This window comes from Miniopterus natalensis, chromosome 5 (assembly GCF_054644295.1).
Source record: "Miniopterus natalensis isolate mMinNat1 chromosome 5, mMinNat1.hap1, whole genome shotgun sequence".
In the NCBI taxonomy this organism is placed as follows: Eukaryota; Metazoa; Chordata; class Mammalia; order Chiroptera; family Miniopteridae; genus Miniopterus; species Miniopterus natalensis.
Window position 1 is genome coordinate 17782965 of NC_142085.1, and position 27626 is coordinate 17810590.

Genomic DNA, 27626 nt, shown 5'->3' on the forward strand with positions numbered 1-27626 from the left:
TCTTTTAAGAGTAAACAGCCAATTAGGCAGAGTGCTCTCTCTCTTGGCACTTTATTGTCTGCTGACCATGGTTCATCCTTTAGTGCAGGAAAATGTAACCAAAACACTATTGGTAAAATACCACTAGCTTTGGGTTTTCTAAACTATGTGAAAGTATCTTATTTGAGCATATCAATTCAGTGCTTCTCTTCCCACCACTAGACGGTCAGCCCCCTGTGAGCATGGGCCTGTGTGCTCGGTACCTAGAGCAAGGTCTCACCTGCGCTGCCGTCTAGATCCCCGCTGGGTGTCTGTTTGCCCCTCCAGATGCTCTCCGGACCCTCCCCACTGGGCTCCGTGCCCGGGAGCTGATTTGTTTTAACCCTGTCAATGGGCTCTGTGACGGTTAAGTTTACCTGCTGACTTGACTGGGCCAAGGGATGCCCAGGTAGCCGGTGAAACACTGTTTCTGGACGTGTCTCTGAGGGCATCTCTAGAAGAGATTAGCATTTGATTTGATAAACTGAGCAGCGTGGGAGGCTATCATCCAATCCATTGAGGCCCATATGCAACAAAAAGGCCAAGAAAGAGTGGACTCTCTCTCTCGCTCTCTGTTCTTGAGCTGGGATGTCCATCTCTTCTTGACCTCAGACATCAGACCTCTTGGTTCTTGGGCCTTTGGACTCCAGGATTTATACCAGTGGCCCCTGGTTCTCGGGCCTTACACCAGTAGCTTCCCTGGTTCTCCAGCTTGCAGACAGCAGATTGTGGGACTTCCCAGCTTCCAAAATCATGTGAGCCAATCCCTATAGTCTTAGTCTCTCTCTCTCTGTTTCTCATATGTATGGTTTTTCTGAGAAGCCTGACTGACACAGGCGCCCTGGCCCTCCGGCTTCCCTTTGGACACAGCCAGTGGAGGCAGCAGGGCACATCGGCACGCAGCCTGGCTGAGTCCCCGAGCTATAGCCACAGCCCCTGTGAGGCCCAGGGATGGGAATGACTCCCCTTCCATTGCCAGGGTCCTGCACTAACCCTTGTAGTAGTCTGTTCATAAAGTCATAATAAAATGATTCCATTTGAGGTTCTCTATTTCTTCTGTTCTCTATATCCTGCTGGAGTCCTGATGAAAATAAGATTTATTGAATGAACAAATGAATGAGGCTTCACCTTAGCGGGCCATGCTCCTGGAGAATTGCAGCAAGTTGGTCCCAGAACCATTTCTCCCACATTCAGTTCTTTAGAGACGTAGTTCTCACCATTAGTTTAAGGCTTGAAGGATGTGCTGGAGTTTTCTTCAGTCAGAACCCACAGTCTGCCCCGACCCCACCCTTACTTGGTTTCTCTTGTGATCAATGCTATGAACAAAGTCGTTTGCTGCATTTTGAAAAGAATGTTATTAAGTCACCTACCTTTTCATCCATTCATTAACTCAGTTATTCATCATTCGATGGAAATTTTATAAGCATCTAGGGATGGCAGTTTATCCATTTTTCATGCCACCTGGTAGATTCATAGCGGCTGGTGCCACACAGACTTCTGAAGCAGTTTGAGATCAGTGGGAAAATGTGTCAGAATCAACAGAGGAGCTGAGCACATATCAGTAGTATTTACATAACCAGTATTTGCCATCACTGTGTTAGATGCCACTGAGTGAGCGAAAAATAAAATAAAATAAACCTCAGTAACAAGGTTATTTTGCCTCCAGCTTTGCTGTTTGGTGCTAAAATTGCCGGCTAGCTTCAGTTCCTGATATCCAATACTGCCACCCCTCAGACACACTCAAATGCCATCGCTGACCTGACCTATTTTCCTGCCTACTTTCATTATTTACATTCTAGATTGCATTTTCTGGGTTACAAAACCCAAATTGAATAGAAGGTTTTTCCAGTCTACTTTCCTGAAATGTAAATCATGGACTGCAATGACTAGACAGTCCCTAACCTGGTTTTTATCACTTTGGGGTAACTTGTCACAACCAAACTTTCTGAAAAACTATTCTCTTCGGACCCTTCTTCCTGACTTTTCTTAGTTAGGGAATGCACACGAGGCAAGTTACTGTTCTTTATTCTTGATTACAGTCACTTCTGGTTCTATGTCCAGCTCAGCTCCCTAAGACACTGGATTTAACATGGAGATTTCCTTGAACTGAACTTCCTGTGTCCTGGTCACGCATTCCTCTGGGGTCCGGTTTCCTGATGGCCCTGTTTGGCACCTAATCTTCTTTCTTGAACCCTATTTCTTTTCTATTACCTAGCTCAGCAGCCTGGGCAATTCACTTACCCTCTCTGGGCCTTCATCTGACAAGAGGGGGTTACATGGTAAGAGCTAATATTTATTGAGCACTTGCTTTGTGCCATGCTGTGTACAGAACATATTTTATTAAATGTGTAATAAATGCTTTACACCAAGGATCAGTAAACACAGTAAAGGGCCATACAGCAAATATTTTCAGCTTTGCAGGTCGACACTCTGTGTTGCAAAAGAATGTGGCTGTGTTCCAATAAAACTATATTTATGAAAATAGGCAGTGGAGTCAGTTTTGCCTGACTTAATTTGTATAACAATCCCATAAAGTAGGTACTAATTTAACTAGATTAAGTCACTTTTTTGAGATCACCAAGATAGGAAGAGCCAAAGCTCAAATCCAGTCCAGTGACCTGTTTTTGCCTTTTAATCCCCACCGGAAGATATCTTTTTATTGATTTTAGAGAAAAAGGAAGGCGGAGAGAGAGAGGAACATTAATCTGCTGCCTCTTGTATGTGCCCCAACCGGGGATCAGGCCTGCAACCTAGGTATGTGCCCTGATCTGGAACTGAACCCTCAACCTTTTGGTGTATGGGATGACACTCCAACCAACCAAGCCACCCAGCCTGGGCTAGTGACCCCATTTAGAAAACCATCCTCCTGAGTCTCTAAAGTCACCAAATACTGACCCACTTTTCCCTGCACAGGGGCCTCCTGGGGCTCCCAGTGTCCCAACCTGAGTCCTACCTACCAGCTCTCTCTTCTCCCACTTTGCGTCTCTCAAAAAGATTGCCCTTCTCAGGCATTCATTATCTCTGAACTCACTGTCTGTCCTCAGCACTGAGCTGGGCATCAACCCAGCAAGTCCTAAATCCTCTTACATTCTGAGTATTAAGTCCTTTGCCAGACTTGGGTTTCTCTCCATCTACATTCATTTGGAATGAAATCACCAGATGAAACCAAAAAGCTTACATCAGAACAATGCCCCTTCAATAAATATGTTGACTGTCCCGTGGTTTTGAGTTTGAGCCTGTCGTTCCATTGTTAATTTGTCATGTGACCCTAGGCACATCGGAATCTCTTGGTTTCTCATCTATTAATGATGATTAAAAAATACACACAACCGTAAGTTTGCTTTGAGGACCTGCCAATAAAAGCATTATGTAGCCATCGAACTGTGGCGTGCAGGGGACCCAGGCCAGGCCTCACTCCCTTTCTTTTATTATTTCCTGGTTTTGAGGGATGGCTGTGAAAGTGTTGACTCATGGTCAGTTAGTGGGGTGTGCTTGTCTCTGGTGACCCTCTGTCCCAGGTGGGAGAGTGCAAAGCCACAGAGACATGGCTTTATCTCATGCTCTAGGTACAGAACTCGGCCCAGGCTGAGTTGTAGAAGCACCACTTCTGAGTTTCAGTCCTTTTCATCTATTCTGGGTTAAACTCCAGCACACGGTGGACCCAGGGGTCCACCTGCTCACCTGGCCAATATTTATTGTGTGCCGCCTCTGTAGCAGACACGACGCTGGGCCTGGGCAATGTGGTGGGACCATGGTCGGGGAACAGCACAGATGAGGCCTTCTGTACTTTAGTTAGACCCACAGACACTCAACAACTCCTAGCCCAGGGTTGTAAGGACGTGAGTGAGAAGTGCGGGGAAGCAAGCAGGTGCCATGAGAGCTTATGAGAAAGGAGGCCCCCGAAAGGAGGTGAAAAAAGTTGAGGAAATCCTGCCTACAATGTGTCTTCACCCTCCACCAACCCTGGCTGTGTAAAGGACCCGAAGACAGAAGGAGCTGGGTGTTCTGAGGAAATGAGCCCAAGGTACTAGGGGTCTTGGGAGTAGGAGCTGAGGCCAGAGAGACAGGCAGAAGCCAGACCAGGTGGTGCCTTGTAGGTGATGGGAGGGAGTACTGATTTTATCCCAAAGATAAGAGGAAACTATTAGAAGGTGATAAAAAGAGAGTAACATGATCTTGGATGGGCAAAGAACATAGGGACTCAAAAGAACATTGACTGATCTGGAAGTTTTTGAAGTAAAAATTTGGCCCTAACCAAATTTCCTATTCTTCTCTCCCTGTATTTCTTAATATTCTCCAACACTTCTCTCTAAAAGATGGGTCTTCTTGATGTCCCTTGAACTCCACTCCATTGCCACTCCCCTGGCAATCTGCTGCTCCCCATAGCTAGGTCATCTAAGTTCTGCTCTTCTTCAGAACCAGGTCTCATCTCACCTCTTCCAGGAAGCCTTCTTTGGTAGCCCTTCATCAAATTACAAGGTGTAGTCAGACATAGAGGCAAAAAAAGAAGAAAAAAATTCAAAGTCCTCCCAAGATCTCACTTCAATCTTTCCCCCTAAAGTCTTTTCCAAAAGTTCCAGCTCTAGGCTTTCTCTCCAAACCAACGTATATTTTCCCTCACCACGAAATGTTTTGCAGGTCATTAAATATGTTTTTTGCTCATCCAATTTCTACTCATCCTTCAAGACGGGCCCCAGAATCACTCCTCAAAGAAATGCTCCCAGATCACTCCTGTGGAAAGAGACTTTGATTCATCCCTTCTCTCAAGTCCCATCCACTTATTGATTATTCTAAGTTACTAAGGTGAAATAAAGCACAACAAACAAAGCTTTGTCTGCATATCCATCATGTTGCCTAATTTGACATACAGTTTTTTAAGGGCAGGGACCATGCTTTGTGACTCTTTCCATAATCCTCTTCACTGACACAGCATCCTGTAGATGTTCAATAAGTACATGTTTCTTGTTATTTCTTGGTCTGAGGTCACATGGTCATTTGTGTGCCTGGCCTTGTGGAAGATAAGAGGTTTCCAACCTTTTGCTTTGAAGTCTTTCTCTTACCCTTTATTGAGTGATAATCTCAAAACTTAATTCTGTATCATTTCCTTTCTTTGAGCCATCACCTTGGCTCCTCATTGACCATATAATAAAATCTGGATTTCTTAGAACAGCCCTTTCCCATATCTCTAGCTGTGTTTTAGTTTTCTACTGCTGTGTAACAAATTATCATGAACTTTAACTTAGTTATTTGAAATGACTCATATTTATCTTACAGTTTCTGTGTGTTGGGAGTCTGAGCATGACTTAGCTTGGTTTTCTGCTTCAGAGTCTCAACCAAGCTTCTATCATGGTATCAGCTGTGGCCGTGGTCTCATCAGACATTCAACTGGGGAATAATTCACTTCTAATTTTACTGTTAGCAGAATTTATCTCTTTGTGGTTGCAGGATTCCCTTAGCAACTAGAAACCTCCTACAGTTTCTTGTTATTGGTTTCCACTTAACTCATGACATCTTGCTTTCTCACAGCCAGCAAGGGAAGGAGAGATTCCAGGGAAAGTCTTCCAGAGTCTTATGTAAGAGACTCTTATGTCATCACTACCATCACTTTTGCCATATTTTATTGGCTTGAAGTAAGTCACAGGTCCTTTTCATTTCCAAAGGGAGGGCATTACACAAAGGTATGAACACCAGGAGGTGGGGACTTAGGGTCTGTTTGCCACAAGCTATATCTGAAAACTGGGCTCCAGAAAAATCAGAAGTTTCTACTTCTGTAGACATACCAGGCCCAATCATATCTCTAGGAATTTGCATACGCATTTGTATCTGACTGAAATGTCCTCCCCTCCTTCATCTCCTCTAGTAGTTCTTCCCCAGTGTCCTCTGTCTTAGAAAAATTTAATCATTCCCTTCTCTGTGATACTTCTGTTCTCTGAATCTGTGTCAGTCAGTGGATACCTTACTTGTATATCTGTTGCATTAGACTGCAATTTCTTTGAAGTTAAGGAGTAAGTGTTCTTCATTTCTCTATTTCCAGTGCTCACATCTAACATTTGGCTAATAAACCTGGAGAATATATGAATGCTGGCTTATTTAATGAGAAATGGTCACTGATCTAAAGTGGAGGCCTGCAACCTTTTTGCTCTCATAATCCCTAAATAAATATTGAAAAGTTATTTACCCTTTCAGATGTTTTTGAGTTGATATCTATAATTAGCCAGTTTTTATTAGGCTATGCTGCTGTAACAAATATACCACAAATCTTCATGGTATAGTAACAAAATCTTATTTCTTGTTTACCTGATACTTTGGCTTCTGGTTGTTTATAGCTCTGTTGCATACATCTTCTTCTTTCCAGGATCCAGGCTGAAGCCACATCTGCTGTTTGGGACACGACATTCTCTTGGTAGAGGGAAAAAAGGAGCTCTGGCAGAACCATATGTGACTTTTAAAGTAGCTACAATGCACATCACTTCTGCTCACATTCTAGGGGCCAAAGCAAGTCACATGGCCAAGCCTGACCCAAGTATATTCCACTTATAAGAATGGGAGGGCAAATAATTTCAAAACACAACCTATCACAGCATCTAACAGTTTTTAATCCTGTGTTTAACAGTTGTAAATGTTCTACTTTCTGGCATATTGTGTATGTGCCTTAAATATATTTTTTGTCATAACCTTAGAACTCATTCTGTTTTTGAAAATGTTCACTCATAAAACTCCTTTGGCAAAGGTGGTCATATATTCAAATAAATCAGTCAGATCAGCCTTATATTTTGTCAGGGGGAAAAAAAATCTGACTCAAAATTTCAATTCAACCACACTTCTTGATCTGTTCCTATGCAAAGCATTCATTCCTAATCTATGCACAGGTAGACAACTGCCCAGTTAAAGTCACAGAGCTCTGCCACCAACTGGCTTCCTGGAGAAAGCAAGGCTTTCATGATTCTTATTAAAGTCCTCACTGCTTTGCTGTCAAGGAGCCCCCTTTGTAGCAACGCATTATTAACTTGTCCCCTTGTTTGGTATCCCAGAGGTTCGTAATCATCAAGGTAATGTCCCCAAAGCAAGATCTGGATGGGCAAGAAACATACCATATTTTGTTAAGTAAGCAAATGGAGACTGTGAAAGGGGACGTGAAAGCAGACCTGGCAGACTGGAGCTGCTGTTTTAAGAAACATTTATGGATTTGAGGGTCTAAAAAATATTATCTTAAATTATTCTTGCCTGTGTTCCCCCTGGAATGTTTTCGGGCCTTGTAGGGTACAGAAACCCAATTGGAAGATTATTTCTGCAAGATGTGGGATGAAGGCGAAGGCAAAAATAAATGGAAAGACCTCAGTGGAATAAAGGGTCAGAAAAGAGAAAGTGGAAGGAGAAGCTCAACGCACAGAGGAGAAGTGTGAGAGCTGAGGAGTGACAGCTTTCTTGGGCTGAAGCTGGCTGGGGAAATGACACAAATCTCCCCCGTCCAGGAGAGAGGGAGAAAGCAGAGACGGACTGGGCGAAGGAGAGCTTGGGAGCGCGGCCCGGAGTGGGGGGAGCGCAGAGCGAGGCGCCTGGCCAGCCGCCCGGAGGATGGATGTGCTGGTGCCAGTTTGCGCAAACATCACGTACGTGGGCTCTCCAGCTGATTCCAGAGGAAGCTTCAGGACTCATCGGTTTCATCTGCTCGTCACCAGCATGATTAATACACGTTTCAGGACACACACACACACACACACACACACACACACACTTATTAATGAAGCCCGGATGCCTCACACAAGAAACACATCGCAAGGCTCTGGAAATACTTTCTGAGGACATTTCCTGCCCCTGCCCCCATCCCTCCCTCTCCCACCACCCACCACTTCCTTACCTTCCTTTCTGCACTTTTCCCTCTTTCTCCCCCTTTTCTTGTTTTCTTCCCCTTTCCTGTTCCCTTTTATACCCATGCTCGTCCCCAAACGCTTTATCCTGTCTCAGTTTTTCAGTCAATAATTGGCACGGGTTTAGAAAAACATGAACGTACGCTGGGCCTCACCCCAGGGAAGCTCAGGGCCATTTTCAGGGAGGTGACAAGGTGGTGCTGAAAGTCTCTAGCCAGGTACGATGTGGCACAGCACCAAAGGGCTTACTTAGGATGCTTAACCAAATCTATGTTTATTATTTTAAAAATGCATGTTTGAGCAGAACTGGAGGATGCCAGAGGGGGAAAGAAACTTAGAGACCATCTAATTCAAAATGCTCATTTTAACAAAAGAGGAACTGAGGCTAGAGAGGGAAAAAGATTTGTCCAAAATCATAGGACTGGTGATTTTCCACCCTATGGCCCTTTATATATGGGGAAAGTGGGGACTCGTGTGTCAAAAGTCCAGAAGAAATTTATTTATTAACATTAACACAATGGAGCAAATGCACATACGTGTGTATAGTAGTTAGAGCAAATATAATAAACATAGTGGGCACGCTCTGTTCTTTATCCCCTTTTTGTTGGGATTTTGATTGAAAATAGTCAGCTCCTATTTGTCTAAGAGTGGGATACCTTTGGTAACTCATGGGCCTATTTGTAACCATGTGGCTGTGTGTTGGGTGAAACTGGAAGGGATGGGCCTGCACGCAGCGATGTGTACCTGAGCAGACTGCAAGTTCTGAGGCATGGATCTCTGATTGAAGTCTGAAGCCAAACAGGCCTGATACTAGGATTATCCAAAGGGATCTATCCTAGGAAGCATTTGGCAAACTGGAGAAGTGGGTTCTAATCCAGCCCTGCCACTGGGTTTTCTCTGAATGGCCTTAGGAAAGTCCCTTTCCCTCTCCGAGGCTCCATTTCAACATTCTTAAAGTATAAATAGTAAGTGCCTCATAGCATCGTGAGAAAGGAGCGGAAGGGTTAGTGGGAAGCATGTGATAAAGGGTTACGTGCTCCATAATGCAAGGGACTTTCATTTTTATCACTACTTTCCATCACCATGGAGAATGGAGATTTTTTTATTTTTGTTTTGTTTTGTAGGTGACTTCAGTCCGCCAAGTGTCTCCCTTCAGAGGGGCTTTTCTGGCCACCCCCTTGCCATCTGGAGTGCTCCCTAACCCCTCAACAAGCTCCCTCTCCATCTTCTGGGCCAGTTCCATTTCTCTCTTTGGCACCCTTGCCATATTTTGAAGTATTTACTATCTTTTGCCCCATGTGAATGTGAAATCCATGAGGGCAGCGACTTCAGCAGCTTCGCTCACTGTTTATTCCCAGGCCTTAGAACAAACAGAGCCTGGCGTAGCACATGCTCCATAAGCTGTTTCTGATGAATGAATGAACACGAGGCCTCTTGAGGGACTCCGGTGCAAGCAGATGTAGCAGCAATAGGGAGAGAAGGGGATGTTCCAGTGGTGGTGGTGATGCCTCGGGTGATCCAAAAATTTAGAGTTTGTAGCCTGAATGGTTGGTTTGAATGCCCAGAGAAATTCAGAATTTCTAAATGTCAGTGATTTAAAAAGACTGTGAGCGTTGGGCATTAGCAACTCGCCAGAGTGAGGTATGTTCCTGGGGGCATCCATCCTGAGCTGCGGGTGGAGCTGGGACGTGGGAGAAGCTGCTCACTCTTGAAACACCCTGAGCCCACAGGAGAGGTGAGACGGTGAGTGGGGGGTCTGGGAAAGGAGGGAGACAGGCTGGGCTGCTTAGAGCTCTGACTCTTCCTCCAACTTCAGGTGTGAGCCGCCTCCCCAAGGTGCGTGTCATGATCCGAGACCAACTGTTTGCCTACCTAGAAGGCTGTACACGGATGGCCGGTACATGTGCAGTCATGGAAGCTTCTGGTTTTCTGAGTAAAATAATCCACCCCCAAAGAATGCTTGGAACACTGAAGGGCAGTGCACCTAGTGCTTCCTTCGTAAATAGCAGTAGGATAGAAGAAGGGTGTGTTATATTGTAGGGGCAGAGGCCTCTAAGGGACCCTCCTGAGCTGGCTTTCAAGTTGCTGGGCTGATAAAACACGCCCTTGCCAGGAAGTTAGTCTCGAGGACTTGACCTCTATACTGGTTCACAAGGACATATTATATTGTATCATATTATATTATGCTCTGTTTTGTAGATTACATAGTATCGCATATGTCGACACGTGTGCATACACAGGCATCTTCTGTGTGTGTGTGTAAGAAAAAGTCAGCAGACAGGAGGAGGTGAGGAGAGAAGACAGTGGGGATGTCCCTCATGTCACAGGAGCATGTGGACCACTGGCAAGGACCCTAAGGTATTCCTGCCCTGACTCTGAATTTGTGGCACACTGGGGGCCTCTGCGGTGCTCACAATCCTACAGGAGACCTTGACAGAAGTGGTCTAAGCAGAACTTACAAGGAATGGAAGAAAATAGTTAAATGCCACTCAAGCTCGCTGCCATCCTGGGTGGCCTTGCTTGTGGAATGCCTGCCACCTAGAACCCCGCTCTGGCAGCTGCCATGGTTTGTGTTTGCATTTTTCCTTGCATCTGCAGTCCACAGACACCAGGCTGCCTGTCAGCAATTCCAAGTCATTTTCTCTTCTATTCTGGTTTCATGGCTGGGCCTCCCGGGACACCAGGCACATCCATCAGGAATCTGCCCTGGGCCAGGGCGGCTCTGGGGTGGGAAGCTGGCCGTGGGGTCAGCCAGGCTTTGCCTGGGCCTGTGCTCTCCTAAGGGAACAGATGACTCTTCTGAGGGTGGCTCTGTGTGGCAGGTGGGGACAGAGAGACAGGGACCCTGGTCCCTGGTCCCCTAGGGGCCTGGGAAGAGTTTGTGGAAGAGCCACCCTCCATCCCTGGCTCTCCTGCCCTCGGCTGCTGCTCTCCTTTGATCAATGGCAGGTTTGAAGAGGCTCCTTTACCATGACCTCTGCACGGTGCTCCCGCCTCAGAGCAGAGGGGCCCACACTGGGAACTTTTCAGTTCCCCATGAAGTTCTGGGCAAGCTGCTTTCCTCCTCAGGATGCTCTGCCCCGCCAGCCAAGTCATGTTCTGTTGAGGTCATGGGAGATGGATTATTTTACACAAGCATTTGCAAATGACGGCTCAGGCTTGAATCTACAAGTAGGTGTTGATGGCAGAAACTCCCAGGCATCTGTTTCCATCTCTTTGGCACCCCCACCCCCAGCATCTGCTCCACACCTTCCCAGCCTGCAGAAAATTTCTGGTCTCCTTGGAGTTTCTGTCTCTCTGACATACAGTAGGAGCTGAGACACCTTGAACCCGGAGTGGGGGTGGCTGGAGCCTCAGGAGGCTGTGGGGTTGTCTGCCTGGGACAGAATGTTCGAGGCTCAGGGCTGAGTGGCATTTGAAGTAGCCTGTGATACCCAACCCCACCCAACAATCGCCAGCATCCGTGAGGGGACCACACAGCACTATTTCCTTTTGTAACACACTCCTCCCTGCCCCCACCTCATGTTAGACTCCGTGTTGTGCCACAGCCAGGAGAGATTTCCTTGGTGCAGTCGTGGATTTGTCTCTATTTTTGACTTAAGTCACAGAACAATTGTTCTCAAAGACAATGAAAAGGAAAATGGAGGAACTGGTACCAAATTCTTCTACCTGCTCCTTCATTTCCTGCCATGGCTCCTTCTCTCCTCCCCCAGCCTCAGAGTCTGCCGCTCCTCCCCTAAGCTCCTTCAGATGTGGTGCTATTAAAGAGAATTTTACAACGGTCCACAGTAAAGTTAGACAACTATTTCAGTCTGAGATACCCCCACCCCGCCTCAGTCAGCTTAGAAAAACTGTTAACTTGAACCAACATTCCTGAAACTCTGAAGGTGCTGAGACTGAATGTAAGGAGCCAGGGCTTTAAAACACCCAGCTTGGTGGTCGGTTATTTCACTGAATTGGTAACTGTTCCTAAAACTCTTCCAAGTTGAGCGCATTGTCCTCAACAACATATATACAAACCAGAGCCCTGTGGCTACCTGCAGGATGAAGTCCAGGGAGTGGGCCAAGCTGCCAAGCACAGTTGTTCAGATTGGACACTGTGCCAAAGAAAGGCCCACCGTGCTCTGCGCGACCATCCTAGGACCAACATTCAAAGCCCTTCACAGTAGATTCTCAAGCAACTTTTTAAATCTGATGTTCCCTAAGCCCATAGGCGTACCTTTAACTTTGGCCAGCCTGGACTCGCTGCTTTAAACACACCTTGAAATTCCTACATCTGGCCTTTCCAAAGGCTCTTCCTCATCTCCACCTAGCTCAGTCTTTTCAGTCCTTCCAGCCCAGCCTGAGGTTTTACCTTTTCTGTGACATTTTCCCTGCCCAGCCACCTGGAAGCCACTGCGATGTCTTCTGACCTTCTGTAGCACTTGCGTTCCATAGACTCCTTGAGACACACTATACGCAGCTGACATTTTAGTTTTCTTCCCATGAATTCTGTATCTTTAACCTGATTATGAGCATTGGAAGACAGAGCCCATATTCAACATTTCCTGGCTTCCCCACAGCACCAGACCCCAGCGCCTGACGCACAGTGTGCTCAGTACATTGTTGATCTACTGGCTGGTTGGGTAGAGTGGCTTTGTCAAGAACCCACTCATCCTCTTGTTATATTATTCTAGTTCCTGGAATTTCATAATAACAGAGATGGTTCCAGAAAGCTGATACAGACCATTTCCTCCAAATAAACCCATGTTTTCATATGACAGGCTGTGGAGCTTTCTATAAAAGAAAACCTTTGTTTGTGTTCCATCAAACACATGCCAAATAATAATGATGATGAAACAATATCCATTTATTTAGTGCTTACTAACTTTAAGGACTAAATACTTTACGTACGTTACCTGATTGAATCCTCAGCAAACCGTAAGATACATACTTATATTTTCCCAGCTTTACAGATGAATAAATGGCTTAAATAGGTAAAAAGCCATTTGTTTTCATTCATAAGGCTAGCTAGTGGTGGCCCCAGGATTTGAACCCGGTCCTTCTGAATCTCAAGGGTCTGAACCGCTGTGCAGGTAAACAAAGTTTCCTGGGTCTGGGCTACACTTTGCCAAGGCATCCTGGCGTTCGGGCACTCTGTGGCTTCAGGGCTGACCTGGATGGGCCCAGAGGCCCTGATCCTCATGGTGTGTCTTCCGGAAACTAGTTAATAGGCCTTATCTTTAAAATTAAGTATTTGGACCAGGTCCCTTCCTGTTCTGAGAATTTATGAAGCTACAAAAAAAGACACGGCCCTTGTTCTCAGGAATTTACAGTCTTGTTGGGGAGGGACGGTGTAGACCTTAGTGGAGCAAAAGCCAGCTAAGCCAGAATGTGTCCCAGTCAGGTGAGGGTGGAGGTCAGCAGGGGTCAGGCACATGGGAGGATCAGAGCAGCCTGCGCTTTCTCTCGGCAATAAGAGTAGCTTGGATCTGCCATTGGAGGGATGCTTTTTCTTGAAGGACATCGAGCTTGACCTTCACAGCAAGGCCCGGAGGCCTGCCAGAGGAGTGGCGCATGTCACAGCCCCAGGGTGTTGAGCAGCCGGGCCATTTTGACCCTTCGACAAGATGTTCCTTGAGCAAATTTTTTTGGAATTTCGGTGGGCTCTGACCTGCAGTTTTCACTTCCAAAATAACTTGACTTTTCTAAAGTGGTAATTTCATTTTCATGATAATACTAAACTGAAGCCACATGATCTCTAATTGGAAGCAGGTCTCGGGCCGCAGAGTTGCCAAGAAGCAGTAAGAAACATGCTTATTCTACTACTTTGCTTGAGGCACTCAGCATTTTTGAATGCCTGGGCAGAAATATCGTTTTTTAAATAAAGCCAATCCCTGAGAGAGGAGGGGGCGAGGGGAGGGGAAAGCCAGGCAGGGGTGTGGGGTGGTTAGAAATAAGAGAAGGATTTTTTTTTTTTAATGCAGAGAGAGGAAAATCATACTTTTTATTTTTGCATTTAAATGTCCCCGTTGTCTGTCTCTGCCATCCTTTGGGCTTAGTGAGCTCGGGGTGTGTCCTGAGTGTTTTTCGGGGGGGGGGAGGGGGGAGTGTTGCTGATGCTCTTTCAAGTTTGCTGCTGAGATTTCCTCAGCCCCGCACAGCGCAGGGCCGGCTCCGTGTGGACGCTGGGCAGGATCTTTCTTCTGTTTCCTCTCCCACAGCACTTCGCTGCTTCTATTAATTGCATCCTGATGAGAGACGCAGCAGGCCCTCCTCCAGCGGCCGTCGGAAGGTTGTTTTAATCAGTCTCTGGAGGGAGACGAGAGAGCAATTGCGGCCCTTCCCTTTGCTTCTACTGAGTGGCAGAAAGCCTCCCAGAGAAAGCTCCAGAAAATACTGACACGAAGATCTTTTAATGACTTTTTTTTTTTTTTCCTTTCAAAAGAAACAAAACAACCCCCCTCTTGGAAAACAAAAATTATATAACGGATGAAATGCATATCTGAGCTTTCTGGCTGAAGCCAAAGGCTGTTTTCTAAATACAGTCGGGAGCTTGGTAATCACATGGTGCTTTTGGAGACGCTTCCCTTCCTGCTGCCCTCAGTTAACTGCAAGGCACCGTTTTAGACGAGTTTGCTGGAGGGGACTCCAGGTTCTGTGGTTCTGTCCCATCCTGTGGGTTAATATCCTCCCGAGCGCCGCTCTGAGCCTCGGCCGGCTGGCAGCCCCCGGGCTTGTCCTGGCAGGGGCGTCCCCGTCCCTTCCTGCGCCCGCGTCCCTCCCGCTTGTCCCGTCCGCCCTGGCCAGGGCTGCCCACCGCCTGGGTTGCCCCAGCAGAATCCCTGGCACCACCCTAATCTCCCTTCCCCTCTTCGCACAGCCTAGGAGAGGAAAAGGACAAAGGCAGAAGGAGGAAGGGAGCAAGGAAGGGACCAAGTGACAGGGGGAGGGGAGAAAGTTCTAGATTTCGGCTTTAACTGTTGCTCATAAAAAACCACTGCCCCCCGGGTCGGGGAAGGGTGGCCCAGCACTTGGGTTGAAAGAGAAAGTCTCGAGGGGGAGAATATTTAGAAATGCAACCACAATGCCTCAAGATAGATGTGACTCAGTGACTTCCCAAAACATGGATTTCAGATAACTATCACGTTCCGTCCTCCGTGTCCTTCTCACTGGATCTTTCTAAGGCGGCCCTTGACGTTTTTAATTTCAACCCACTGGTACACGCCCACTTTAGTTTCCAGGGAAGGCATGCAGGTGGTGAAGGTCCAGTGGGGACATTTGCTTTCTCCTGACGTCCCCAAGGACGGCTAGGCCCCGAAGCCCTCAGGAGCAGAAACATCTGGTCCATTTCAGCAGTTTATTCACAAGTTCAGCCAGTCATCTGGATGTTTTGTCTATGCGGTGCCAAACATCTGGATTGGAATTTTTTTAACCAGACTTATTAGATGTTTTGGCATTGTGTAGACAGGAATTCAATTTATTAATAGTTATTTCCCTACTCATCTGAGATTCTTAGTAACCTGTGCTCTGGTACAATGAAGAAGAGATATAAAAAGAAAAGGTTTTTTTTTGTTTTTTTTCAAATCTGATTGTTTTAAATTATGGAGGTACCTACAGCAGTGGTTTGGCTGCTTTGCATTTTCACTGGTTGACAAAATTGACCAAAATAAGACGGTTGTGTTGATCTTCACAAAACACAACCTTAGATGTTCCAAATTCATTTTAAAAGCATTAGAATCTTAATGTTTTTAGAAAAAGCTTAAAAACAGAGAACTGAGTGACCCTTCATTATTACTTACTAGAATTAGGTTACCTTTGGATTTTTATACTTATTCTTTTAAGTAAGATTGGAAGACCATGGAGGGCAGATATGATTTTTTAAAAAGATTTATCATTTAATTGGTAACATTTTTTAAAGCGTGGAATTTAATCTCATTTACAAGACACTGCAAGATATGAAATTCCATACAGAAATAAGAAACCCATCGAGAGGGGAAGCTTCATACAATATATACAGTTGGGAACTGTTTAAGTATAGTTTCATTGTAAAAAGTGCTATGTGCTATGATAACAAACCACATCTAAAAAGAGTTCTTAGTAGAGAGACAGCAAGGTAAACTTACGCCAAACATATACACAATGAACAACCTGTAAGTTGAAGGTCCCAGGAGTACCATCCTGAACGCGGAATGTGTAGCCATCAGAGGTAGTTTCTGGCACAACATTTTGAGGTCCCTCTTCCTCTGGAGAGAAATACGTCTCAACCGAGTTTATGAAGCTTTGTACACAGACCCATTTTCATGGTTTTGTGGAGCTTGAATCTTAATTGGACACAGTTTTTGTTGAGGATGGTGGCGGTGGCAATGTGATTATAGGGGCAGACGGAATGTGAGTTTAAATTGTTTTCGTTTACTTAGGTATTTTATGCTGTTTATCTTTCCCTTGTGTGTTCTAGACTGTAAGTAAATCAAAATGTGTCCTTTGTACCTTGAAAACTCCTGGTGCTTAAAACAGTGAACTAGAGAGATATTTTCCCCCCGCAAACAGTAGGAAAAGTTGATAACTTGCTAAACTGTTTTGTGTGCTAAATTGTTCTAATCTTGAAGGTGGGAGGAAATAGGTATCAGGAGAAAGCCTTGCCTTGATTCTGGATACATTTTTACCACCAACTCTTTGTGAAAATCTTCGGGCTAATTGCCTCGCAGTGCATAAACCCTGGTGGAAGCAGGGGAAGCAGAGAAAGGTGTTGGCCTCATTGGGAGATCTGTGAAGTCAGGGCTCTTCTCCTTGGGTGACATTTTTCACTATGGTGCCTTGTGTATGGAGAGTTGACAGTTGGTCTTCTTGTGAAGGGGACTGAAGTAAGTCATGTCCTGTATCATCCGAATGATGATTCTGCTATTGTTTTCTTTTTGGAGTCCTCAGGAAGTGATTGTACTTGGCAATCCTTCAGAAATGAAGGGGAGATAAAAACTTCCCCAAACAAACAAAAAAATGACAGAGTTTATCACCAGTAGATTTGTCTTATAAGAAATACTAAAGAGTATTCTACAAGCAGAAACGAAAGAATGCCATCCCATAATAAGAACATATGAATGTGTAAAACTCATTAGCAAACGTAAATAAAGAGTCAAAGTTAGATTCTCTACTCTTGTATTAGTGGTACCTAAATCACAATTCTAGTTTAAATGTTAAAAAAACAAAACAAAAATTACTAACTACAATAATTTGGTGTAGATACACAATATAAAAAAGATGTAAATTGTAACATTAAAAACCTAAAATGTAGGGAGGGATAACAATAAAAATATAAAATTTCTGTATGCTTTCAAAGTTATCAACTTGAAATAGTACATTATAATTATAAGATATTTTGTGTAAGCATCTTGGCAACCACAAAGGCAAAACCTGTAGTAGATACACAAAAGATTATGATATATGAACAATTATATACCAACAAAATGGATAATTTAGAAGAAAGGATAAATTCCTACCAGGACTGAATCATGAAGAAACAGAAAATCTAAATAGACCAATTACTAGTACGGAGATTGAATCAGGAATCAAAAACCTCCCCAAAATCAGAAGTGCAGGACCAGATGGATTCACTGATGACTTTTACCAAACATTTAAAGAAGTAACTCCAATACTTCTCAAAATCTTCCAAAAAATAAAAGAGAGAAGAACATATTCAAACACATTTGAAGAGGCCAGCATTACCCTGATAACAAAATCAGACAAGAATACTACAGGATAGAAAATTACAGGCCAGAAGCCCTGATAGACATAGATGCAAAAGTTCTCAAGAAAATACTAGCAACTAAATTCAACAATGCATTAAAGGAATCATATACCATCAGCAAGTAGGATTCATTCCTGGATGCAAGGATGGTTCAACATCCACAAATCAATGTGATACATCACATTAACAAAATAAAAGATAAACTCTTATAATCATCTCAATAGTTCAGAGAAAGCATTTAAAAAACATCGTACTCAATGGTGAAAAACTTAAAGCTTTTCCTCTAGGGTCAGGAACAAAACAAAGATGCCTACTATTTTCACTTTTATTCAATATAGTACTAAAAGTCTTAGCCAGAGTAATTAAGCAAGAAAAATAAATAAAAGGCATTCAAATCAGAATGGGAAAAGTAAAATTGTTTCAATTTTCAGATGACATGATATTATATATAAATAACTCTAAAGATTCCACCCCAAAACTTTTAGAACTGATCAATGAATTCAGTAAAGTCACAGGATACAAAATCAATATAAAAATCTATACACTAATAATGTGATATCTGAAAAAAAGAAAATAATCTCATTCATAATAACCTCAAAATAATACAGTACTTAGGAATAAATTTAACCAAGGAGGTGAAACATCACTACACTGAAAATTATAAGGCATTGATGAAAGAAATGAAAGACTGATAAATGGAAAGATATCTTATGTTCATGAATCAGAGGAATTAATAGTGTTGAAATGTCCACATTACACAAAGCCATCTATAGATCTGATGGAATCCCTAGCAAATGTCCAACGGCATTTTTAAAATAGAAATAGAAAAAACAATCTTAAAATTTGTATGAAACCATAAAAGACCCCAAATAGCCAAACAACTTGGATTGGCATAAAAATAGACACATAGATCAATGTAACAGAGAGCCTAGAAATAAACCCATCTATATATATTGTTAGGGAAATGCAAATCAAAATCATCTTATTTTCTGCATTAAAATTGCTGTTTGCTATAGAAATCATGAGTAACATTTTGAAAAGATCTTTAATTCTCTGAGGTCTGATCTCCACTTCCTTGTCTAATGTCCTGTAGGATCTTCAATCAGCTGAACTTTTACATAGCCCTATACTCATACATCATGAATGAGCTCATGTGCCCAAAGCAATCAAGAGTGAGAAGAGAGAAGAACTAGAGTTAGAGAAATCAGGCAAGGAAGTAAATTCGGCCAGTCATCTGATTCAAATAAGACCAAAGCTCATTAATTTCTGTTATCTCCCACAATATCTCCAGTCTACAGTGGCTTGGACTGGTGAATCTCAGTCAATATGCTGAATTAAATAAACACTTGCTGTTAAACTCAATTGAATTATTTAAAAGGACAGGAGGGCTACTCTGATTCACAGAGTCCCCATGCTGAGAATGTTATTTTTATGAGCACCCAAGTCCAAGCATAAGTAGAATTAACTTCTCACTGTATAGCATCTTAAAAGAAGTCATAAGGGAACGGCCTTCCCACTCTCCCCCAAAATGTTATGGCCAACAAAAGTGAGAATTTCCAAATTAACTTAATAAGTGATTAAGCCTTTTAGGGAAGAAGTTTGAATTCTCCCACAGATAACTGGACCACAGAATCTTAGAATTTAGAGAAATATAAGAGAATATCTAGCCTGATCCTTTTATTATGCTCAGAGAGGTACAGTGATTGTACTGATACCCCCAGAAATCTCTCCATCCTTCATTCTGTCTTTTTTTAAATCATCACTCTAGGATATGCCTATTGATTTTAGAGAGAAAGAGAGAGAAACACCAAATTGAGAAACATTGATTGGTTACCTCCATATGCCCCCCAACCGGGAACCAAACCTGTCACCTAGATATGTGCCCTGACCGGGAATCGAACTCACAACCTTTTGGTGTATGGGATGACTCTCCAATCACCTGAGCAACCTGGCCAGGGCCATTCTGTCTTTGTTGTAGACAACTGGCCTTTGATTGTCTTTGTGCCTCCTAAATGACTAAACTCCTGCAAAGTCAATTGATCTGGAATAATTAATGTGGCTAATCAGACACTTTGAGCCTTTAAAGTCGATTCCATTCAAAGACTTAGAAACAACTGGGGGAAAACAAGCTAAGGGAGAAACAGAGCAGTCTTACCCCAAACCACACTCACCTGACTTCAGTAGCCAGGGCTGCTCGAATACCAGCTATAAAAGAAAGTTAAAAATAAAATTAATTTTAGGGACAACACACTTTAGTAAAGAGTGTCTCAAACCTATGATTTTACAAAGAGGGATCCAATTATCCTTGTTAGGGAAAACTAGTATCCAGGTTTTAAGAGCTGGCTCTCAGAAGTGCGGGCTCTGCCAGCGGAGCGGATGGGTACCACCCAGAGCCGTTCTCACACTGGTCAGGACACAGGCGGTGCGACATCGCTTCTCTGTGACGTCGGCTCTTTCTCTCTAGTTCTGAAGCCCATTCCCTGTGCAGGTATGTTACAGACACCATGAACCTGTAAATGCCTCAACACTATTTTGAATCATTTAATTTAAATCTTTAACCTTTCTCAGGTTTCTGTTTTTCCACAAAAAATTTACAAGTTTTGTCTTGTAATCAAAAGCGAGTTTGCGATTTCAATTAAAAATAAAAGAAGAGCCTGGCTGGTGTGGCTCAGCGGTTGAGCATTGACCTAAGATCCAGGCGATCAGGGTTCGATTCCCGGTCAGGGCACACGCCCAGGTTGGGAACTCGATCCCCAGTCGGGGCATGCAGCAGGCAGTTGATCAGTGACTCTCTCATCATTGATGTTTCCATCTCTCTCTTTCCCTCTCCCTTCCTCTCTCTGAAATCAATAAAGACATATTGCAAAATAGTAATAATAAAAGAAGAAAAAGAAAAAAACGAGGCAAGTGGGAGAACAACAACGTTCTTGAAACTTGAAGGTAAAATTATAGCAGAGTGGTTAGATTTCATGTTTTAACCCCTCAGTGGATTGGTATGTAGCCATTTAAAATTATTCAGATATATGTCTGTTGACATGAAAGTTTTTTATGCCATGCAGCAAGGTAAAAAAAAGTTTGCAAAACAGAATACCTGTTCTTTTCAGATTTTTATGATTGATCGCAAGGTATAGACACTTAATGAAGGGGTTCTGTTAAATAAGATCATTTAGTTCAATTACGTAAGGTGATTATTTGAGCTCCAAAGAAATACTCATGGAGACCTAGGAACAGAAACTGCAGGACAGCAAGGCATGCCGGGAACAGGCATGCAGAACCTAGACCCTGGGACATGGAAATACCCTCAGGTGTTACTTTAAATTATTCATTCCAAGACTTTCTACCACTTAGTTTTTGTTTTGCAGAAAGTTTTCAGGGTTTAGATTTCAATTGAAAAACAGTTGAAAAACTGTGATAGAGAATGGAAAAGAAAACCATAATTTAAAGTGAGAAACTTAATTAATGTCTGGATATAGGGATTTTTTAATTTTTTTAAAAAGAATCTTTTATTTTTTAATCTTCACCCAAGGATATGTTTATTGATTTCAGAGAAAAGAAGGGAGAGGGAGAGAAACGTTGATGTGAGAGAGAAACATCGATCAGTTGTCTTTTATATGCTCCCCAACTGGGAACTGAACCTGCAACCTAAGTACATGCCCTGACTGAGAATCGAACCCACGGTATTTCAGTGTATGGGGTGATGTTCCAACCAACTGAGCTACACCAGCCAAGGCCTAGGGATGTTTTTAACATGCTTACAATTTGTAATTTGTACTTTTTAAAAAAAATTTGTTTTTGAGTGTCTTGAGAATTGTAATTACCTGAAGATCGTTTTATTATGGTTTCAGTGATTACATATTGTTAGAAATATAATATTATTTGTTGAGAAGCTGCTATGTGCTCAGCAGTGTATGAATAACTGTTCTCTTTTATCAATTATCCAGCTAACAAATAATTTATTAAACATCTTCTCTGTGCTTCTTTTCTGGGCTCCAAATATAGAGGGTTGAACAACATTGTGTCACTCTGTGGGGTTATAGTCTGCCTTAGAATATAAAATAAGACTTAATATGCTGGAAAGTCAAAATTCCTGTGAAATAAAATAAAGTTATCAGGTTATAGAAAGTGATGAGGGTAGACAGTGACTATTTTAGCTAGGATAACCAGGGAAGGCCTCTCTGAGGAGGTGGCATTTGAGCTGAGGCCTAAAGAGGGGAGGCAGCAACGTAGGGGAAGTAAATTCCAGGCAGAACACATCAGTGGCCAAGTCAGGAGTGGGTTTGGCATGTTGAGGAAATGGCAAAATGTCCAGAGTGGCTACAGTGGGATGATTGAAGGCGATGAGTTGGGAATTGTAGCCAAGCATCTTAGATGAGTGATAAAAGTTCCGATGTTCTCTGATGGCTGTGGTGAGCCACCGGATGGTAACAAGTGGGTGTATATTTTAAAACGTTCATGCTGACTGTTCTGAAATGAACTTAGGGTATGCTATGGTCTGAATGTTTGAGTCCCCCCAAATTCACATGTTGAAACCTAACTCTTAAGGTGATGGGATTAGAAGTTGAGGCCTTTGGGAGATGATTAGGAGGTGAGGCCTTTGGCTCCACCTCATGAATGGGATTAGTGCCCTGATAAAAGTGGCCAGAGAAAGCTCCCTAGTCCCTTCCATCATATGCAGATGTAGTGAGAAGTTGGCCATCTGCAACCTGGAAGGGGACCTTCACCAGAGTCTGACCATGCTGCCTCCCGGATCTTGGATTTCCAGCTTCCAAAACAGTGAGGAATACATTTCTTTTGTTTATAAACTACCCAGTCTGTGATAATTTGTTAGAACAGTCTGAATGGACTGACACAGAGTACAGGGAAGCCAGTAGAGAAGCTCTTATAGTTTTCAGGTGGGATTGATGGTGGCTTGGACCAGGCTGGTGGCCAGGGTTGCCAGGAAGTGATCAGGCAGAAAAATCCACATTTTGAAAGTGGATTGGACATGGTGGTGGTGGCGAGGTTGGGAGGTTGGGAGTGGGGGCTGAGAGAAACAGAAGCAAGTTCATGTTCTCTCTCTTCTTAGCTTCTTTGCTTTTCATTCATTTACCCAACAAACTACTTACTGAGCAACTTCTACATGTCAGGCACCGAGTAGGTACTACTGAGATAAAATAGTGAACAAAACCCAGACACCATCCTTGACCTCATGGCACGTAGAGAACAGTGAGGAACAGAGAAGTTAACCAAGAAATAAAAAATATAAAGTGAAAAATTTCCACTGTGATGTTATAAAGGAGAGATGTTACAAGAGCTTATAAGAGAGAGATTTGACCTAATTAGAGAGGTGAAAGGAGAGTTCTCTAAAGAAATGCTGTTTGACCTAAAGGGGAGTAGGAGTTGTCTGGGTAAGGAATAGAAGCAATACAGGGGACAGTGTGAAAAATACAGAAAGTCCTGATGGTAGGATTCAAGAAGTCCTGTGTGCGTATAGTGGAGACCATGGACACCTTATTACAAACTATAGGTAAGAATTATGGATCTATAGTAACAAAAGTGGGAAGTCACTGAAGGAGTTTAAGTAGTAACAGGATAAGATGCTTGTGTAGAAAATGGTTTGGAAAGAAGCCAGGGAGCATGCAGATGGGCCCTGGGCAGGTAAAGGGTTACAATGTCTTTCACTGGCTGCAGCAGCTGGGTGGATGTCGGTGTCCTTCCCTGAGATGGGGGGCCTTGGCGGGGAGCACTGTCCTGGCATGTTAGTCCATCTGATTGGCTTCCTCTGTTCTTACTCACAGGTCAATGAAAGAGAGCAAACTTCAGAGAAATGACTCATGCGTATGTGGTTAATTGATTTTTGACAAAGTTGCCAATGAGGGCCAATGACAAAAATTGCCTTTTCAACAAATTGTGCTAGAACATACATGAAAAAAAATGCACCATATTCTATACCTCACATCACACAGATAAATTTGTTTAAAATGAATCATAGACATAGCATGAAAATATAGTTTCTAGATGGTCTTTGGACTAGAGATAGACTTCTTAGAGAGTACATAGAAAGTAATAGTTATAAAAAAATATACATATTTTATTAAAATTAAACTTTTCTGCTTTTCAAAAGCTACTGCTAAGGCAGTGAATCAACAGGTCTTAGACTGGGAGAAAATGTTTGCCATCTATTACTTGTTTTAGTACTTGTGTTCAGAATATGTAAAGAACTTCTACAAATTAATAAAAGGACAGAACTTGAACAGGCACTTCTCAGAAGGAGATAAATGAATGGCCAATCAGCACACAAAACAGTGCTGAACAGCAACAGCCCTCAGAGAAATGCAAATGAAAATCACAATAACTTGTGCCATTCGCCCCCTGAAAGGGGTGTTGGCGGGGATGTGGAAGGAACAGAACTCTCAGACATTGCTGTTGGGCGTATAAAAATAGTATTAATAGTTTTAGTCTGCTAGGGCTGCCATAGCAAAGTATCGCAAACTGGGTGGCTTAAACCACGGATTTTTATTTTCTCACAGTTCTGGAGGCTAGAAGTCTAAGGTCTCAAGGTGCTGGCAGAATTGGCTTGTCCTGAAGCCGCTCTCCTTGGTTCGTAGATGGTTGTCTTCTCCCTGTGTCCTCACATGGTCTTCCTTCTGTGTGTTTCTGCATCCTAATCGCCTCTTCTTGTAATGATGCCAATCATATTGTATTAGTGCCCATTCTAATGACTTCATTTCAACTTAATTACCTCTTTAAAAAATTTTATCTCCAAACACAGTCACATTCTGCGGCACTGGGGATTAAGACTTTGACATGTGAATTTTGAAGTGACACAGCTCAGCCCATAACATCTCACTCTGAAAAATAGCTTGAAAGTTTCTAATTAAATTGAACATACCCTTACCCTATGACTCAGTCATTCTATTCTTAAGTATTTACCCAAGTGAAATCACATACCCCCTTCCACCAAATGTCTTGTAAGAAAATATTGATAGTAGCTATGTCCATAACAGCCTCAAAGTGAAAACATGGCCAAATGTCCACGAGCAGGTGAATGGGTAACTGCAGTATATTCATGTACTGGAACACTACTCAGCAACACAAAGGAATGCTCTACTGATACATGTAACAGTATGGCCAATCCTACAAATATTAAATAAAAGAAATCATATCACAAAAGGGTAAATACTATATGATTTTACTTACACAGAGTTCTTGTACAGGCAAAGCAAATCTATTGCCAAAGAAATCAGAACAGTGGCTACTTCTGGTGGTGATGGTGGGAGGGGTGTTGACCAGGAGGGAGCTTTCTTGAATAATGGAAGTATTTACATCTTGAGAGGGGCATGTGTTACATGGACGTATGTATTTATCAGACTTAATCACTGCTACATCTAAGATTCACGATACGTAAACTATACCTCCATTAAAAGCATAAATAAAAAAAATCTAAATAGTAATAAAAATTACCCTAGAATTGTCACAAAGTAAAACCTGTGTAATTTTTTGTTTGCAGTTTTGTCCACAAAAGTATGGGCAGGCTCTGTTGGGGCTGATCTGCTGGCTGGCCGGGCCCTCAGCTTCTCCAACTCCTGGGCCAGGTGTGAGCCCAGCCCCAAGGGGAACCCCCCATCACCATCGGAGGTGGTGAGAGCTGCACGCCCCCCTCCCCATTTGTTTTGGCCTCTCCCGCTTCACCCCCTCTTCCTCTCCCAACTGCCCACCCAGACGTCAGGGAAAGACTCACAGGAGCCACAGAACTGTGAGGCCCACGCATCGTCCCTGTCACTCGGAGCTGCGCTTCCCTGACTGAACCTGGCGTATTGGTACAGGTTCCTTGCTGGGTCATATGAACCAAGAGAGTGTGGCATCCTGAGGGCATGTGTTTGTGTCTGAGCACCCCTTTTCCTTTCTGTGGGATCTTGGTCAAGTCACCTAACCCAGGGGAGTCTGCAACATGTGGGTCATCACCCCTTCCTTTCATGGCCTTGCTGACCTCCCAAGGGTAAGGCCAACTGTCAGCTGTGATTGCAACTGTTTCCTTCCTCCCCTCCAGGAGTGTGGTCTTACTTAACCCGAGGCCAGGGAGTGGATGGCTGGGCCTTTCCTGGTCTGTTTTTGGATCCTTTCAAGACCTTTAAGTAAGAGGGAGGAAAAGTTAAAATAGGGGCTAAATGGAAAAATGAGGATCGCAAGGAAACAGGAAACGATGTGCGGTGGGATTTCATTTCTCATGTGCAAAGCATATTTTCTCCAACCCATCATTTCAGAAATAAATGATCCACAATCATTTAATGTGGATGCATCCCAGACCTGGGCTGGGCCCCTGTAATTTGGAATCAAAAATGACTGACGGGTTGACAGAAAAGTTCTGCCAATAAATTACATACATCCTGTTAGTACAGTCTCATACCTAAAAATATTTTCAGAGTCTAAAGAGAAACTGGCAGTGGCTATGGGTTGGCTGGAAAAAAAAAAAAAATCATCCATAAAAACTAAGCAAAATTATATCCACACTCCCCAAGCTGTAGTTAAAATTAATTTGCTTTTAGACTGAAGAAAGTCGCTATGCCAGTGCAACACGTCCATTGAATTCATTCACTCAAATGTTCATTCAGAATAGATTGTTGGTGTTGTGTAGACTCAGCAGATAGCATTTAGGTTTTCTCCTTAACAGAACAGCAGGATGTTACCCTCCAGTAGACGTGAGCCGCACGTAACTCTATGGAGTGCTTCTGTCTTAGGAAGAAAAGGTAGGTGACAGCGATAAAGATGACAGGAATCTAGTTCTGGCCAATCAAATGTGCTCACTTGCTTCAGTTTCTCTTTCCAAAAAGCAGGATCTTTAATTCCTGTAATTCCAACCACTTGCTGCCTTGTAGCTGGAAGCCGTTTCTACACAAATGGACAAGGTGCATTTTGCCCACAGGAAGCAATTTGGAGCTTTAGACCTTCTCGGATAGCACTCAGGAATTGCCTTCCAGGTCCCCGAGGGAAGACCAGAGGCTGCAAAGGAACTCAAGGTGAGCGTCATCAGGGCTGGAATTGGGAAGGCGACTCCTCAGCTACTGCTCCCCATCACTGTTGCCAGTTCAGGTCAGTAAAGCTAAATAATTTGTTTAACCCGATCCCCTTTCCCTACCTTGAGGGAAAACTCCTATAAGCTCACTGTAAACACAATTATGCCATGTGGGGCTTTCATTAATCTAGTACAAACCACAGCCTGACACACACTGGGCAGGATTTACTTTAATTTTTTTCTTCGCTCATTTTCAGCACCAGCTTATCCTCACACTTCCTACCAAGAGGTGGTTGTTTGTACAGTGTGAATTGGGGGAAAGAGGAAAGTCACCGGAGCCAATCCCTGCCATTGCAGGAGCACTCTTCAGGACCCAGAGATGGTCATGGGTTTTAGGGTAGAGTGTGAGGGGATCCCAAGTTCATCAAGAAGTGCTGAAAACTCATTCTGAGTCCCAGAAGTCATCCAGCTCATGAGTGGTTATCATTCATCTAGCAAATATTTATTAGCCATCCACTTTATGCAGGTGCTGAGCTTGGCATGGGGATGCACCGGTGAATTAGGCAGATATGGCATCCACCTTCAGAACCACTGTTTCTCTAGCACAGCCCATAGGCTCAGATGTTAGCTATGGACAGCAACGGCTTCTGGCTGGTGGGAAACTGTGGTAGTAAACATTCTGGACCAAAATGCACAATAACAAAGACATTTAACATTTCATTTCAGTGCATGAAGAACATTTACATGTATAACTAAAAAAAAAAAAAAAAAAAGCATATAAAAAAGAAAACTTTCAGGAACAATATTTATGTTTATTACATCTGATGAGCTATAGTATTTTCTGTTGGTTTGCCAGGAATGCTGACTATGATCCCCTGCTTTCGAGGTGAAGGGTTGGTTTGTAGCTGAGCGTGCCCCGAAGCTTAGGGGTGTGGTGATATTGGTGGAATTGTGATTTAATGAAGGCTTTCAAGGATTTGCAGGATTACAGTGTGGAGGTTGAGGAACCAGCTGCTTTTGCTCG